This window comes from Macrotis lagotis, chromosome 5 (assembly GCF_037893015.1).
Source record: "Macrotis lagotis isolate mMagLag1 chromosome 5, bilby.v1.9.chrom.fasta, whole genome shotgun sequence".
Lineage (NCBI taxonomy): Eukaryota > Metazoa > Chordata > Mammalia > Peramelemorphia > Peramelidae > Macrotis > Macrotis lagotis.
The window spans coordinates 10,450,402-10,466,343 of record NC_133662.1 but is presented as its reverse complement, the minus strand read 5'-3'; the positions used below and the strand labels follow the sequence as shown (position 1 = coordinate 10,466,343).

The window sequence follows — 15,942 nt, the reverse complement described above, 5'->3', positions numbered from 1 at the left end:
GTCTTCCTAATCCCACTCCAGGGATACCAAACCCCAATGGTTAAGAGTGACCTAGAGATCTTGACCCAATGCTACTGAGTTTAGGCAATTAGGTAATTGAATATTAACCCCACCCCCCCAAGATTGGGTTCTTTAGCATATCATACCTTGGATGAGGGGGGGGGAGGGATCATTAGGGGAAGATCATAGAATGGACGGACCTTTTAGATTGTAAATCAAACTCTGAGAGCCTATGAACATCCAAGAGGGAGGGGAAAGAGTTTCTGAAGACCATAAATTACCTGACTCCTGAGACTGAGGTGTGCCCTACTTCTATGAGTGAGGTACCTCTATCTTGTAATTTGTATCTTGCAAGGTTCCTTAATAAAATGTACAATTTTCTTTCACTATAGCAGGTTTTTCTTTTCATTTATAACAATTTGGCAGCTCTTTCCTGATCTTCAGAACATCTCAAGGAAGCCTCAGGAGAGACCAGTGGAAGCAGCCCTCATAACTTGATTTCAAGTCAAATCCTCATTTCTTCTCTTTGGTTCCCTAAGGTGCATCGCTGAATGGATGTAAAACCCTGCCATTGAGGGGAAAGAGTGATGGAAAAATTTGAAAATGACCCAGAAAGGTAGGTAAGCTTTGGTTTTTATCTTTGCAGGCTGATTCTGGACAATTCCATGAAAGGAAGTCCTAGATGGTGAGGCCAGGGGTTTGAAAAGGAGCCTCAGGGAGGGGAGGAAGAGACACCCCCCCCACAATGCCCAAGGAGAGGCCTTCTGTTAGGTAATGAGCTAGCTGGGACAGCAAGGATTCTGTCCAGGGTAAAGAGAAAAAGTTCATCTGATACTCCTATTCTGAATGGCCACAAATCCCCATCCAAAGACAATCTATCTGGTGGCCAAGGTTTGGGTTTGATGACCAGTGAACAATAAGGTAACTTTAAATAAAGAGGAGGTGGAACATGCAGCATGCTGCATGATTGAGGTTGCCAAATTATTTCTAGACAATTTAGAAAAAATAAAAAACATAGGTGGGATCTTCTGGCTGCTCCTAGAAAGGAGGCTAACAGCAGGGCCCAATAGTAAAGGGAAAGTCTGGAGAGAGGAGAAAAAGAAATGCTTTACAAATTAAGGAAGCTGATTGGATCCAATGCTGTGTGATTGTGTTTGAATGTTCCTGTGGCAGTGTGTGTATTTGTTCTGTCTTGTTTAAGGAGTTATTGTTTTGGGATTTTAAACTATTAACACCTTTGTGTTAAAGAAAAGTGGTATTGGTTTATTAAGAGGAGAAATACCTGGGCATGTTTGCTGATTTCTTAAGGTTTTTTTCAAGGCAAATGTAGTTAAGTGACTTGCCCAAGGCCACACAGCTCCTTAACTATTAAGTGCCTGAAGCTTGATTTGAACTCAGGTACTCCTGACTCCAGGGCCAGTGCTCTATCCACTGCCACACCTAGCTGCCCCTTGTTTACTGATTACTTTTGGGAAAAAGCTCTAATTGGTTTTAATATTGAGTTCAATAATGCTAACAAATGAATTTTTATTTTGGATATAGTGTTTGGAATGTGACTGCTGGATTCTCAGTATAAGGTATTCTTAAGGTTTTTCTAAACTGTTGGAAATGAAATTGGATTCTGAGAATTTGAGTAAAGAGACAAAAGTGTAAAGAACATGGGATATTCTCTTGTTCTAAGGGAAATGAGATGTTTAAACAAGAATCTTAATGCTCTTTTATATTAACAATGCATGTCAAGAATGTGGACTTCTCTCCTCTCTCCTTAACTGCAGGCAGCTGATGGGGGTTACTCTGAACAGATAGCAATTGTGTGCCCTATTGTAAGGTAATTTATTGATGAATAAGATATGTATCAGTTATGTGATATTTAACTGCAAAGAAATTATATTTGCAACATTTCATTATCTCTTGTGAATGTTTTTAAATACTCTATTGTTAAAGCCTGGGATTAATGTGATTGCTTTTGAAGGGCAAATAGGAAAAAATGACCATTTATGGGATAGATCTGTGGGTTCATGAATAATGTAATAATGAGGGGATTACTTTTTACACATCTAGTAATTTGTGTGTTACTGTTACTCTTATTGCTTTTCTGTTATAATGAAACACATGCTACCTAAGATGTGTTAATGGTTTCAAAAAAACTCTGAAAACTAATTTGTATGTTGGGTGGTTTAGTTGCTCAGTGCATGGAGCACCAGTCAGGAGACGTGGGTTCAGGTCAGGCCTTGGATACTTGGTGGTTGCTTAGCTGTGTGACCTTGAACAAATCACCTAATCCAGTTGCCTCAGGAAAAATAATCTGTTGGAAGGTTAGTAGGTAAACAAATTTATAGATAGAAATTTCTAGCTATGTATGGGAATTGGGAATATTTTGGATCTATATAAGTGCATTCCAAAGCAGTGGTTTGTTTGCTTTGAAGTAAAAGCACTATATAATACAGGAAAGATAAACACAAGGTAATTTGATGTTTCTCTGTGTAATATCCTGGACACAGGAGGCATTTATTTGTTGTAAGATACAGCAGGCTAGAAGGATGTTTCTCTAGCCAAGAGGAACCTGATATGTCATCTTTATGATGAGAGTAGATATCATTTCAGAGGAAGGGATGTCTCTAGTAAGAGGTCAGAGACAGGCCTGTAGGGCCAGTTGCACTTAGAATACCTGGTTTTAGGCAAAGGCCCAGGAAGGATAATCGAGGTGTAGGGGTTTCTTCATTAATTGGCTCCATTAAGATTATAATTGGAATTTAGTAAATTGTATCAACTAGGTAAAACAACCATTTTAGACCACAGGACTTTTAATTTTCTCATGTCAGATACCAAGATGGTTAACAAAAAGAAATGCTACTGGGTAAATGTCATGCTCTTGGAGCCAAATGAAGTCAATGGGCCAAGGATCTTAGGTGATAAGCATGGGCAGCTGAAGGTCCAGCTTCTCAGGTTGGCTGAGGTTGGACCCTTTTGACTTGATTTCTCCAAAAATGACATTTGGCTAATCTCTCATCTGGAAGAATAAATCTGGCCTGAGATATTTGACTTACCCATACAACCTGCCTGGACACTGGCATTGAATACTCATAAAGCAAATAATATCCTGGAAAGTTTCAGGTAATTTAGATTTAATAGCCATAGATGGGTTAGGTGTATGGCTCTGACACCTATTAGCTCCATGCTAATATAGGAATTAAGTTTCCTTAGTTTTTGTATTAGAGGGGATATTTAGGTAAGAAGAATGGAAAATTCTTAGGACAATTTTAGGATTCTTAGGATAAGTTTCAAGTTCTAGTTTGAGGAAAGAAGTATGAGTTGATGACCTCAACCTGTCTGTTGTCTAGTTTGTTGCTGCATAGTAAAATTATTCATTAAGCAGAACTTACTTGATGATAATCTTTGGTATAATATGTTTAATGGAATGCTTTTATGTTTTTGGGCCACATATGTTTTTCAATATGCTCCCTTGAAAACTTATAGTGAGGGCAGTTATATTTGTCCACCGATCCATTGACTCCTTTGTTAACCAATTTTCCTTTCAGCCCTTGTTGGTAGACTTTATGACTTTTTATTCTGTCCCAATAAACTAAGGCTGTCAGAGTTCACATTGGTCACCTGTACTAACTATTCTCATACTATCTTTATCATATATTCCTGTGTGTGATAAGTTTTGCAATCAAAAATAGAACTATTAATATTGGTATGCATGGAATCCTTACATTGAAGATGTAAATGTTCCATCAGGTGGTGTGTCCTTGAGTCTTCTTGCGGCCACTGTGTTAAACAGTTTAGAGACCCTGGCTCCCAACAGTTAAGGATGTTAATGAATTGTTATGGTAATGAGAGCAAAGGTTAAAATTGTTTATTTTAAGCCAGATGCTGGGTACTCTTAGAACAAAGGTGACTGTTGAATAAATGTGTATGGGAGTTTGCTCCATACACATTTATTCAACAAACTCCCAATGAGAATGAACACATTGACTCAAGCTTGTGAGTTTGCACATGTAGTAAAATACTAATGGGAGTTCATGTTAAAAGTGAACAGTAAGGAGCGGCTAGGTGGATAAAGCACCTGCCTTGGAGTCAGGAGTACCTGGGTTCAAATCCGGCCTCAGACACTTAATAATTACCTAGCTGTGTGGCCTTGGGCAAGCCACTTAACCCCATCTACCTTGCAAAAACCTAAAAAAACAAAACAAAACAAAAAGTGAATGGTGTGTGTCAATATGGCAATAAGGCCAGAATCACATTGTTTAGTGTTTTGATCTGAATAAGATGATAAGCAGTTTCTCTACCAGAAGACAAGGTGTCAACTAGTCATGAGAAGTGGAGAGCACTTTATGGAATAGATTCAGAAGCTGCTGAATTACATTAGATGCCTCTAAGGGAAAAGAGATGTAAGAAATGTAGGGTCATGGTCTTCATAGCATGTGGAGGGTAACCCTTAGGGAATCCATTACAAAGGGGGAATGGAATGGAAGAGTCCTTAATCCCATTCCAGGGATACCAAACCCCAAAGGTCAAGAGTGACCTAGAGATCTTGACCTAATGCTACTGAGTTTGCTCAATTAGGTAATTGATGTGGGGGAGATCATATTAAGGGCATATCATGGAATGGGCAGACCTCTTAGATTGTAACTCAACTCTGGGAGCCTGTGAACATCCAAGTGGGAGGGGAAAGAGTTACTGAGGACAATAAATTACCTCACTCCTGAGACTAAGGTTTGCTTTCATCCTTGGAGTGAAGTTATCCATACCTTGTAAGGTGTATCTTGCAAGATTTGTGAATAAAATGTACAATTTTCTCTCAATCTAGTAGGTTTTTCTTTTCTTTTATAACAATTTGCAGTTTTGTGCCAGAAACTACAGGACACTTTGAGGAAACCTCAGAAGAGACCAAGGGAAAGAGGCCTCATAACTTGATTTCAAGCCAGATCCTCATTTCTTCTCTGGGGTTCCCTTAGGTGGATATCTGAATGCACCTGAAACCCTGCCATTGACTGGGAAGAGTGGAAAATTTTGGAAATGACCTAGAAAGGTAGGTAAACTTTGGTTTTTATCTTTGGACGCTGATTCTAGACAATTCTAGAAAAGGAAGTCTTAGATGGAAGGCCAGGGTTCAAAAAGGAGCCTCAGCGAGGGTAGGAAGAGACCCCCCATCCCTTATCCAATACCCAAGGAGAGGCCTTTGGGTAGGAAATGAGCTAGCTGGGACAGCAAGGATGTCCAGGGTAAAGAGAGAAGTTCATCAGATACTGCTATTCTGAATGGCCACAAATCCCCATCCAAGGACAGTCTGTCTGGTGGCCATGGTTTGGCTCTGAACAGTGAACCATAAGGTACCTTTAAATAAAGAGGAGGTGGAAAAGGCAGCATGCTGGATAAATTATTTCTAAGCAAGTTAGAAAAAGATTGAAAAAAACATAGGTGGGATCCTCTGGCTGCCCCTAGAGAGGAGGCGGGGCCCAATAGAAAAGGGAAAGTCTGGAGACAGGAGAAAATGCTGTGTGAGTGAGTCTGAATGTTCCTGTGGCAGTGCATTTCTACCTTTTTTTAAGTGGCTTGTCCAAGGCTATGGTAATAAGTGTCTGAGGTCACATCTCAACCCAGGTACTCCTGACTCTATCCACTGTGCCACCTAACCGCACCCCCCCAGCTCAAGGTTTTTAAAGATGGCTAGCTGGGAGTTGGGCCCAGCAGTTTAAAAACTGGTGGGGGCAAAGGAAGTGCAGCAGCCCCCATGTGGGAATCTGCCCTTCCCTCACTGAGCCAGTTGTAGCTGTGCAAGGTGTGTAGAGTTAAGAGAGCTGTGGTTTGTGGAGAGTTTAGAAAGAGTTTAAGAGAAGGGAAGGATGGAGTACTAGGAGGGAAGATTTTTTTTAGCCTTTTTTGGCTTACAAATCATTCCAAGAGGAGAAGGAAGTAGTTGTACAGTGGCCCCCACTTGGAAATCAGCTTGGTATGCAGAGTTACAAAAAGGGGAGGGGGATTCTTTTCAAAATTTATTTTATTAAAGATGTTATTTGACTTTTACAATTTTCACCCATCTTCCCTCCCCCCCCCCAAGCAAAGCAATCTTGTCTTGACTTTGCTTCCATGTTGTACCTTGATCCAAATTGAGTGTGATGAGAGAGAAATCATATCCTTAAAGAGACAAGAAGTCTAAGAGGTAACAAGATTAGATCTGATTTTTTCTAAATTAAAGGGAATAGTCCTTGAACTTTGTTCAAACTCCACAGCTCCTTACCTGGATACAGATGGCACTCTCCTTTGCAGACAGCCCAAAATTGTTCCCAATTGTTGCACTGATGGAATGAGTCCTTCAAGGTTGAACATCACTCCCATGTTGCTGTTAGGGTGTACAGTGTTTTTCTGGTTCAGCTCATCTCACTCAGCATCAGTTCATGCAAATCCCTCCAGGCTTCCCTGAAATCCCATCCCTCCTGGTTTCTAATAGAACAATAGTGTTCCATGATATACATATACCACAGTTTGCTAAGCCATTCCCCAATTGAAGGAAATTTGCTTGATTTCCAATTCTTTGCTGGAAGAGAACTCTTAAGACAATATTTTGTTCTTTTTTTTAACTTTTTTTACGTTTTACTTTTTTTTTTTTTAGGTTTTTGCAAGGCAATGAAGTTAAGTGGCTTGACCAAGGCCACATAGCTAGGTAATTAAGTGTTTTGAGACTGGATTTGAATCCAGGTACTCCTGACTCAAGGGCTAGTGCTTTATCCACTACTCCACCTAGCAGCACCTGGGGAGGGGCCTTCTTTTTTTTTCTTTTTTTTAATTTTTTTTTAGGTTTTTGCAAGGCAAATGGGGTTAAGTGGCTTGCCCAAGGCCACACAGCTAGGTAATTATTAAGTGTCTGAGGCTGGATTTGAACTCAGGTACTCCTGACTCCAGGGTCAGTGCGCTATCCACTGTGCCACTTAGCTGCCACCAGGGAGGGGCCTTCTTAAAGAAAGAAAAGCAAGTGGTGCTTTGGAGAAAGGGTTTAGAAGAAAGAACCACACAGGGTGGGTGGTCTTCATCCCATCCACCATCTTGTTAAGACTTGAACCCTAGTTTTAAGTGCCCCACCCACCCTTGGAGGGGGGGGAGAGACAGGAGAGTGCAAGTGCTTCAGCCTTAAAGGGAAAGATCCCTCCACAGGTGGGATGTGTGCTGGGAAAGGGGAAAAAGAAATTTCTAACATCCAGGGGTTAAGAGACTCTTTTATTGAAAGGAAATCACATTTATTGAATATCTGCTGGCCATGTGCCCTGAGTGATAACTTACATTGTTTTTAAAAGTTTGGGTTGAGGGTTTGAGTGTTGAGGATTTTAAAAGAGGAGGGATACTCTGTTAAAAGAGGGATACTAGTGTTGTAACATTCTAACAAAATTTGTATAGAATGGGAGGAATTAAATAACCTAGATTGTTAAATTAGTTTGGGATTAAACTATTAACACTTGTAACTTTTCTAAAGAGTTATGTTGTTTGGGATTTTAAACTATTGTAACACCCTTGGGTTAAAGAAAAGTAGTATTCAGTTACTAAGAAGGGAAATACCTAGGTTATCAGAGATGTTTACTGATTTTGGGGGGAAAAGCTCTAAATGGTTTTAATGTTTAATAATGCAAACAATTGTATTTATTTTGGATAGTTTCTGGAATGAGTGCTGGATTCTCTTTATAAGGTACTCTTAAGATTTTTTTCAAACTAAACTGTTGGAAAGTTAGTTGAATTGGGGTTTTAAATGTATCATTTATGCGATTGGATTCTGAGAATTTGGTTAAAGAGATAAAAAGTCTATCCATTTTGCTCTTCTAAGGATGTTTTAAATAGGAATCTTAATATTTAATGTATATTAACACCACATGTTTAAAGAAGTCAAGAATGTGGACTTCTCTCTTGGTAACTGCAGACAGCTAATGGGGACTCTGAACAAGGTGCAATTGTGGGCCCTATTGTAAGGTAACTTATTGATGAATAAGATGTGTTTTTATCAGTTATGTGATTGATATTCTTGTAACTGCAAAGAGATTATAATTGTTAAAGCCTGTGATTAAGGTGATTTGAAGGACAATAAGGAAAATATGAAAGCCTTTCTGGGATAGATCCCTGGGTTCATGTATAATGAAATAATCGGGGTATTGTACAAATTAATAATGCCTGTAAAGAATTCTGAAAAGTAATTTATGTTAGGGGGAGGCTAGGTGTTTGTTTGTGTATGGAGCAAACTCCCAATGAGAATGATCACATTGACACAAGCTTGTGAGTTTGCTCATTTAGTAAGTTTGTGTTAAAAGTGAACTATGTTGCTCTCAGACACTTAATTACCTAGCTGTGTGGTCTTGGGCAAGCCACTTAACCCCATTTGCCTTGTAAAAACCTAAAAAAAGTGAACTATGTGTCAATATGGCAATAAGGCCAAAATGTAAATTGTATAAGTTCTGGAATCTCATCTCTACCAGAAGACCAGGGTCTCAAGTAGTCAAGAGCTGGAGAGGACTTTTTTTCGGAACAGATTCAGAAGCTGCTGAAGGACATTGGATTCCTCCAAGGGAGAAAAGAGAGATATTGGACCAGTTATCTCCACCATCTCTCACTATCTCTATGTGTACATTGTTTTATCTGTAACTTCCCCTTGACACCCCTACTTATACCCTTCTTACAGGAAAGGAAGAGGGGAGGCAGGGTTGAGGGAGATTATTGGGTGGCATTATTATAGCTATGTGAGTCAGTATAGGGAATGAGTCCTATCTCTGATTTAGTAAAGGTGGAAGGATCTTTTGGTGTGGCTGTTGGACTTGGCATAGTTCACAGCAGTTTGAGAATTGGCCTTGGGTACCCCTGGCTCTGGCCTAGTTTCTCACACCCTGGTCAGAGGTGCACTTGCATAGAATTCTGATCCAGAGGAGAGAGAGATAACAGTGGCATGTGACTGAGTCAGTTCAGGGTGACTATGGTTTATAAGTGACTGGCCAGGATATTTGCCTAGGGAGTAGTAGCATATATTCAAGACTCAACAAGATAGGTACCCTCAGAGCTAATGGTGGTACCTGGATCCCCTGTAAAAGATGTGCAAACTTGAGCAATTGTTAAGGGAAACATGTGAGTTAATATGGACTTTGCAAGAAAAGTGCTGAAATGGCCATTTGCAAGAAAGATATTTTAAGGTACATCAATAGGTATATTAGCTATTCTTAGGGTTGATTCAGTAGCACAAAATCAGGAATTTAGTTTGCATTTTGGAGCCAGGAAGACCTTTTCTAAAGACATTGGTATAGAAACTTGTAGTGGAAAGAGGTACAGCAACTTTGCAAATGTATCATGGTGATTATGGCCTATTTAAGAGGGCCCCTTGAAAGTAAAGAGGAGGAACATTTGCTGAAGTATTCCTGGAAGACCAACTAGCACTAGATGGACATTATTGGATTTGTAGGACTACTTCCTAGACCCAAAGATTTGGTCAGGGAATTATCTAGACTTAAGGGCCTACTACCTGGTTATAGGATGGGAGTTGTTGTTATGGAACCCCAATTTATATCCTGAATAGGCTAAGCTGTAGTTGAAATAATGACCAATGAAACAGCTAGGCTCTTGGACCTGCTGGCTAACCAAGTCACACAAACAAGATTTGAGTATTCAGCATAGATTGATACTAGACTACCTGTCACCAAATTAGTACAAGTGTACAGTTCTAATAAGTAAGAGGTATTGATAGTGAAAGTCAGTCCTTTCAAGGATGAGGATTATGAATTAATTTGAGGAAGATACTGGTGGTGTGAAGACCAAGTTATTGAAAAGGGGGGGAAGTTGTGAGAAATAAGGTGATGGTATTAATAGGATATGGAGGGGAGTCCTTATGGGATCCATTAGAAAAGCCAATCACAGGAATGGAAAAGTCTTAATCACATTATAGGGATACCAAGTCCCAATGGTCAAGAGTGACCTAGAGATCTTGTATAATTGAATATTAGCCCACACCCCACCTGTGGTTCTTTAGCATATCATGCATTGCATTATGTGTTGGCATATTATTAGGGGCATATCTTGGAATTGGCATACCATTTAGATTATAAGTCAAAATTGATTGCCTATGAACATCCAAGAGGGAGGGCAAAGCATTTCTGAGGACAATAAATTACTCCTAATACTTAGATGTGCTTCTCGACTAGCAGTGAAGTACCTATCTAGGACCTCTGGGGGCTGAACCTGCAATCCAGGCCCCTCTAGAAAAAAAGGAAAACATTTTTATATAAATCCAGGTGGGAGTCTATTCCTATTGCAGTCAATAGGAAGGGGTGAAAGCATGCCTTCAGGTGTAGGAGTCTCACCTAGGCAAGTGCATGGTCCATATCCTCAGAATAATGGTTGTTCATTTTTTGAACATTACAGCATCAGGACAAAGCACATGAATTGAATTTGAGTGAGGGGAGATCCTGTGCTTAGTCACCACCTCACTTTCTCCTCCAGAGCCATCTATGAATATGAATCAAGATTTTAGGGGGGTTTAGGTGTTGCAGTGGATATAATGCCTCAGACCCTTAATGATCACCTAGCTGTGTAGCCTTGGGCAAAGCCACTTAACCCCATGTGCCTTGCAAAAAAACCCCTAAAATGTAGAGAAATGGGTGGGGATGTGAGTGGAGAGGTTGAACCACTGCTGGGGAGTGCAGAAGGACAAGAGTGGTCTGACATAACACATTTCCTTTTTTTACTAGAGACTGGGATTGGATGAACTTTCTGGAACCATAGGGCCAGGTGGATGCTGGCTCTAAGTGAGGCTCTATGGTGCCTTGGTGCCTCTTGGCCCCAGGGCCAGGCCGGGGATTTTACTCAGCTACACTACAGCAGAGACAATGAAAGAAAAATGTAGTGCATGGTAGTATAGAAGCATGAATGGAGGGAGTTGTGATCAGCAATGGCAAATGTTGGAAAAATATGGAAGTAACTTTTGTGATCCACCCGCGACAGAATTGGTGCCATTGGAACACAGACTGAAGCACATTTGCCTTTTCAAAAATATGAAATACCCTACCCTTACCTTGCTAAAAAAACAAGATTGGAGAGATAATTAAAGCAACTTGACCCCAATCTGAGGCTGTATTCGAACTCTCATCCTAAATGTGAAATAGTTAATGAATATCATTATATTCTAATCTTGAACCTGAACTACCCACAATAAGGGTGCAACTGTTTGCATTTCAGATTTTGAATCATGAAGGTATCATCTTTATATGCCAAGTTGCTTAACTGTGCTTCAGTTTCCTCTTGTAAATAGAGTACTGTGTTCAGTCATTTGTGGCCTTCTAATTTTAAAAACTAGTTTCAGCAAAGTAAGTCCAGAACTGTGATACTGAACTAGTAGTCACAGCCAAAAATAGCAAAAATAGAAAATACAGTAGTTACCAAAGTTAATAAAATTAAACTTAAAGAATTCTCAAAATTTGCTTTATTTTCAAAAGTGTATGACACTTGATTTACTTTTAGTTTTTCATGTTTTTTGGTTGAGTTTTATCTGAGAGAAATGTAATAATCTTTTTAATAGGAGCATTCCTGCTCTTCAAACTTTATGAATCTAATTTTCAAATAAGTAGAACCTACAGGCTGTATTGAGTACAAAAAAAAATTTCAGTTAAAGAGTAAGTTTTGTGTAATAAGGTTAGCTTTAGATCACGGATTCCTAACCATGCATCCCTTTTGTGACCTGGTGAGATGATCCCCCTACTCATAATATCCATGACATAAAGATGCAGTTTTTCTCATAGGTTCATGGGCTCTCTGAAATCTAATGAATCTTTGCTTGAGATGAAAATGATGAGTTCAGAGAAAGAATATTTACATTTATGTGAAGGCCTAAAGAAGACTGATAAAGTGGGAGACATTAGACAGCACATTGGTATGAATGCTGAAGTGTGAATTCAAAGATTGAGATTTAGGCAGTGGTGTGCTGGAACCACCTTGGACAGTTCTGATTCATGGTTCTGTATTTACAACTCAGAATTCAGTTCAGTTGTTTTTTTTTAGTTGTGTCCATCTTTGTTACCCCAGTTAAGGTTTTCTAGGCAAAGATAATGGAATGATTTAGGCAAAGATATTGGAATGATTTGTCATTTCTTCATCTATCTCATTTCATAGATGAGGAACTGAAGCAGGTGGTTAAGTGACTTACCTGGGTCATTTTGCTAGCATTGTCTGCCTGGTGCTCTATTTGCTTTGCCACTTTGCCTCTCAGAAAGTGATGGATGCTACAGAATGAGGTTTGATTCACTTTTATAAGAGATGAAGAAAATGGTGTCAAAGTAGAATAATTTCTCAAAACTAAAATTCTGGTAAAAAAAAATGTACTCAGCCTTTATATCAATCACCCAAAACTAGGCCATCTTAATTACCAATTTAGGAAAATGAGGATTGCTGTGAGGTTTGTCCTTACAAAGAATAGAAGAGATCCAATAATGCTGTGAAAGGATGATAGTTTTTGAGCAGTTTTTCACAGATATATTGGGTAACTTTCAAGGTTAGGTCACAAAGTAGGTTAGTAATTTCCCCTATTCTGTTTTGCTAAAAAGATCAACCTTACCAGTTCCATTTTTTTTAAAATAGTGTCTGCCTAAGCTTTAAACTTCATGTCTATTCTATATTGTCAATTCTGTTTTAATTTTATCTTTGAGGTTTTTACATTTTTAGGATTCACATTAGTAATGCAGATTAAACTTAAAGGTATATTAATGTGTACACACTCCCATCCCCTCAACTTTTTCCCTTTCCCACCACAAGCTAGTTAAATTTTTTTTTGTCAGCACCCTCCTGAATATACTTGAGGTCAAGTGCCAAAAAAGTTACCAGAAAGCTATACAGGGCAACAAGATTCATGCAGGGTTATCTTGACAGACTGTCTTTTAGAAGAGCTTGCTGAATGTTAGAAGCAGAAGAACTGTCAATGAAAGGTAAAGATGTTTGCAGTTGTTTGAGGTGAATTCTAGCCATATAGGAGAGTCCAAGGAGAGTTTTTAGGAAGAGGAATTTTTTTGCCCCAGTAACAGCAATGCTGAAGTAAAAGGGAAGGAAGTAGGTAAGGCTTTTGCTTAACATGGGCTGATGCCCATTGCGTTGACAGAGTTGGGAATGACCATCAGGTATGTCATGTGGGTGAGGTCTCTAATCCCTAAATTGAAGTACCCTTATCCTAGTCATATAATGATCACAGTCTGTGGTGCCCCCCTCTCTTTGTCTGTGATACTCCCAGGGTCTGTTTCTTCTTCAATGAGGAAATTTGTGCCAATCATTTCACAAAGCTATTGTGAGAAAATGCAAACATTAAAGCACAATCTAAATACAAGAAATTATTTCAAAAATTTCTGCAAAACAAGACATTTCCTGAATATGTAAACATCTACATGCCAACTACAACTCAGAATTCAGTTGTCATTTTTTTAGTTGTGTCCAACTCTAAGACCCCAGTTGAGGTTTTCTAGGAAAAGATATTGGAATGATTTGGTATTTCCTCCTCTAACTCATTTTATAGATGAGGAACTGTAGCAAACATGGTTAAGCGACTTGCCTGGGTCATACTATTATTGTCTATGGTTGGATTTGAACCCAGGTCTGCCTACATCTGTGAAGTACTGCAAAGCAATCACAGATCTGATTTTTTAAAATAACAGTTCGTGAAAATTATGTGTATTGTTTTGAATTCCTCATGTTTTCAATTTTGGGAATTTTGAGTTTTTTGGCATTTTTCTTGAAATAATTTTGTATGTATTGTGTATTTTCTTATTTTTTAAAAGTATCAAAATTTGTCAGTATCATTTTCCAACTCCCTCTCTGGAAAAGGTATCCCATATGGCAATATTAAAAAGAAAAGAGAGGGGCAGGTGGGTGACACAGTGGACAGAGCATTGGCCCTGGAGTCTTGAGTTCAAATCTAGGCCAGATACTTAGCTGGTATCCTTGGGAAAATCAACCCTTATCAAAACAGATAATTGAAGTATGTGCAAGGAACCCCACCCATGAACACTTCACTTCTAAAAAGGAGTAGGGATGGGGTGGGGCTTGGTGTCTTCACATATCTTTCCTTTGGAGCCAAGTTTAAGTCTTTGTAACTTTTGCAATGTTCACTTTTGTTTTTTTTCTTTCTATTTAAATTGTCTTCATTGTGTAGATTGTTTAATATTGATTTTTCTTTGTGTATTTACATATATGTGTGTATGTATATAATTCATACAATGAACTCTGAGAGCCTGAAGGCAATATGTGTCAGGTAAATTAGATCACCACTACCATCACCTTACACCATCTGCCCTCAGACCCTGAGAGACAGGATCAAACTTGAAGAAAGCAGTGCCACTTTAATCATTATTTGGTCCTATAGCTATCACTAAGGGGAAAAATTATTGTGAAGGGAGGCTATCTCCACCAGCAACAGCAGCTGATCAATCTACCAACAGGTAAATTGACTCAGGAGCCCATTAACCACACCAGAACTACCACTTCCAGCCCAGTCATCACAGTCATCTGTGGGAAATAAATAAGTCCTGTTGAGAGGGGGTCAGACATTTCTAAAAACTGCCACCCGATTTACACACACACACACACACACACACACACACACACACACACACACACACACAACAGTTAAAGCAGTAGAGACAAGTAGCTTGTATCTGATGAGTCAAACTACCATCACCATCTTGAGCATCACCTTCTCCACAGAATCCAAAGAAGATTGTACTAAGAATCCTTTGGGAACAGCTATTTCCAGTCTGAGAAACAGCATCCATGGAGAAGCCTGGAAACTGCCATGGCAGGTGCTGCAGCAACAACTACTGGATTCAGAAAACAAAATTCTTGTTACCAAAGTCTTTATGACTATCAAGTGGATCAAAATTAGAAAATGGCAGGTTTTTGTCAGAAATATTAAAGAGGCATTTCCAATCTGCTTTACTGCTGTGTACCCTAATTTCTTTCCCATCTGATTGAGTAGTTGAAAAAGTTCTATGATTGTTCCTACTGTTAGAATGGAAGATCCCTGAGAACATGGAGACTTTTATGCTTTGCATAAAATAAGCACCCAGTAAATGATTCATCCTCTCATTCCTTTATTTATATCTCAAAAAGTTGTAGGTTTCTTGAACGTGTGTTTCATTTTTTAAAACAAGTTTTTATTGATGTTTTGGCTTTTTACATTACCATAATTTCCTCCAACAAATAGTATTTTTAAAGACATGAAAAAGAAAAAAAAATCATAACTGATCAGTGATCAAAAGAAATCTGAAAATATGTGCAGTGTACATTGGTTGGATCTTCCATCTCTGTGAAGGGGTAGGATGGGGATATCTTTTCATATCTCTTCTTTCCAACTATTTTTCTTCTTCATAATTATCATTTGGTTTTGTATTCAGAGTGCTTAGCACTCTTGCACAGAATAAGGTTGATTAATATTTTCTGAACCTTTCTTGAAGTTTAGACAATATTTGTTGGATATCTTGCCATTCACTCAAACAGACTTCCTCCCAGACGACCCCATGAGGACTGATACTCAGGGAAATCATAGAGAGGTCAAAAAACTTCTCTCTTTGGCAAAAAAAGAAAATTGGGCATAAGAATTTGGAAAAGAGTACATCTGCTACCATTTCAATTTTTTGAAATTTTATAAGCTGAAATTTCAGCTTGTGGTTCTCTAGACATGTACTAAGGTGAGTCAAGCATAGTGTATGCCAATGGATAGATCATTGGTCTTAAATTCAGGAGAACTCATGTTCTAATTCTACCTTACATACTAAACTAGATATGTCATTGAAGAGTCCTTGAACTCTGAACCTATTATCCTATCTGAAAAAATGGGGGGGTAATAGTACCTACTGTACAGGTTATAAGGTTCAAAAGAAATAGTAAATAGATCTCAAATGAGACAATAAAGTGCTTTGCAAACCTTAAGATGCTCTCTCCATA

The 15,942-nt window shown here is 38.8% G+C and overlaps 1 long non-coding RNA gene across 1 annotated transcript; it reads left to right on the top strand.

Moving 5' to 3' along the window:
* The first annotated feature begins 545 nt into the window (after positions 1-545).
* Positions 546-14,911, top strand: LOC141489612 (uncharacterized). Its single transcript, XR_012468947.1, has 3 exons — positions 546-616; positions 4,962-5,035; positions 14,704-14,911. It is a non-coding gene; the product is annotated as an uncharacterized LOC141489612 (long non-coding RNA).
* Positions 14,912-15,942: the final 1,031 nt, after the last annotated feature.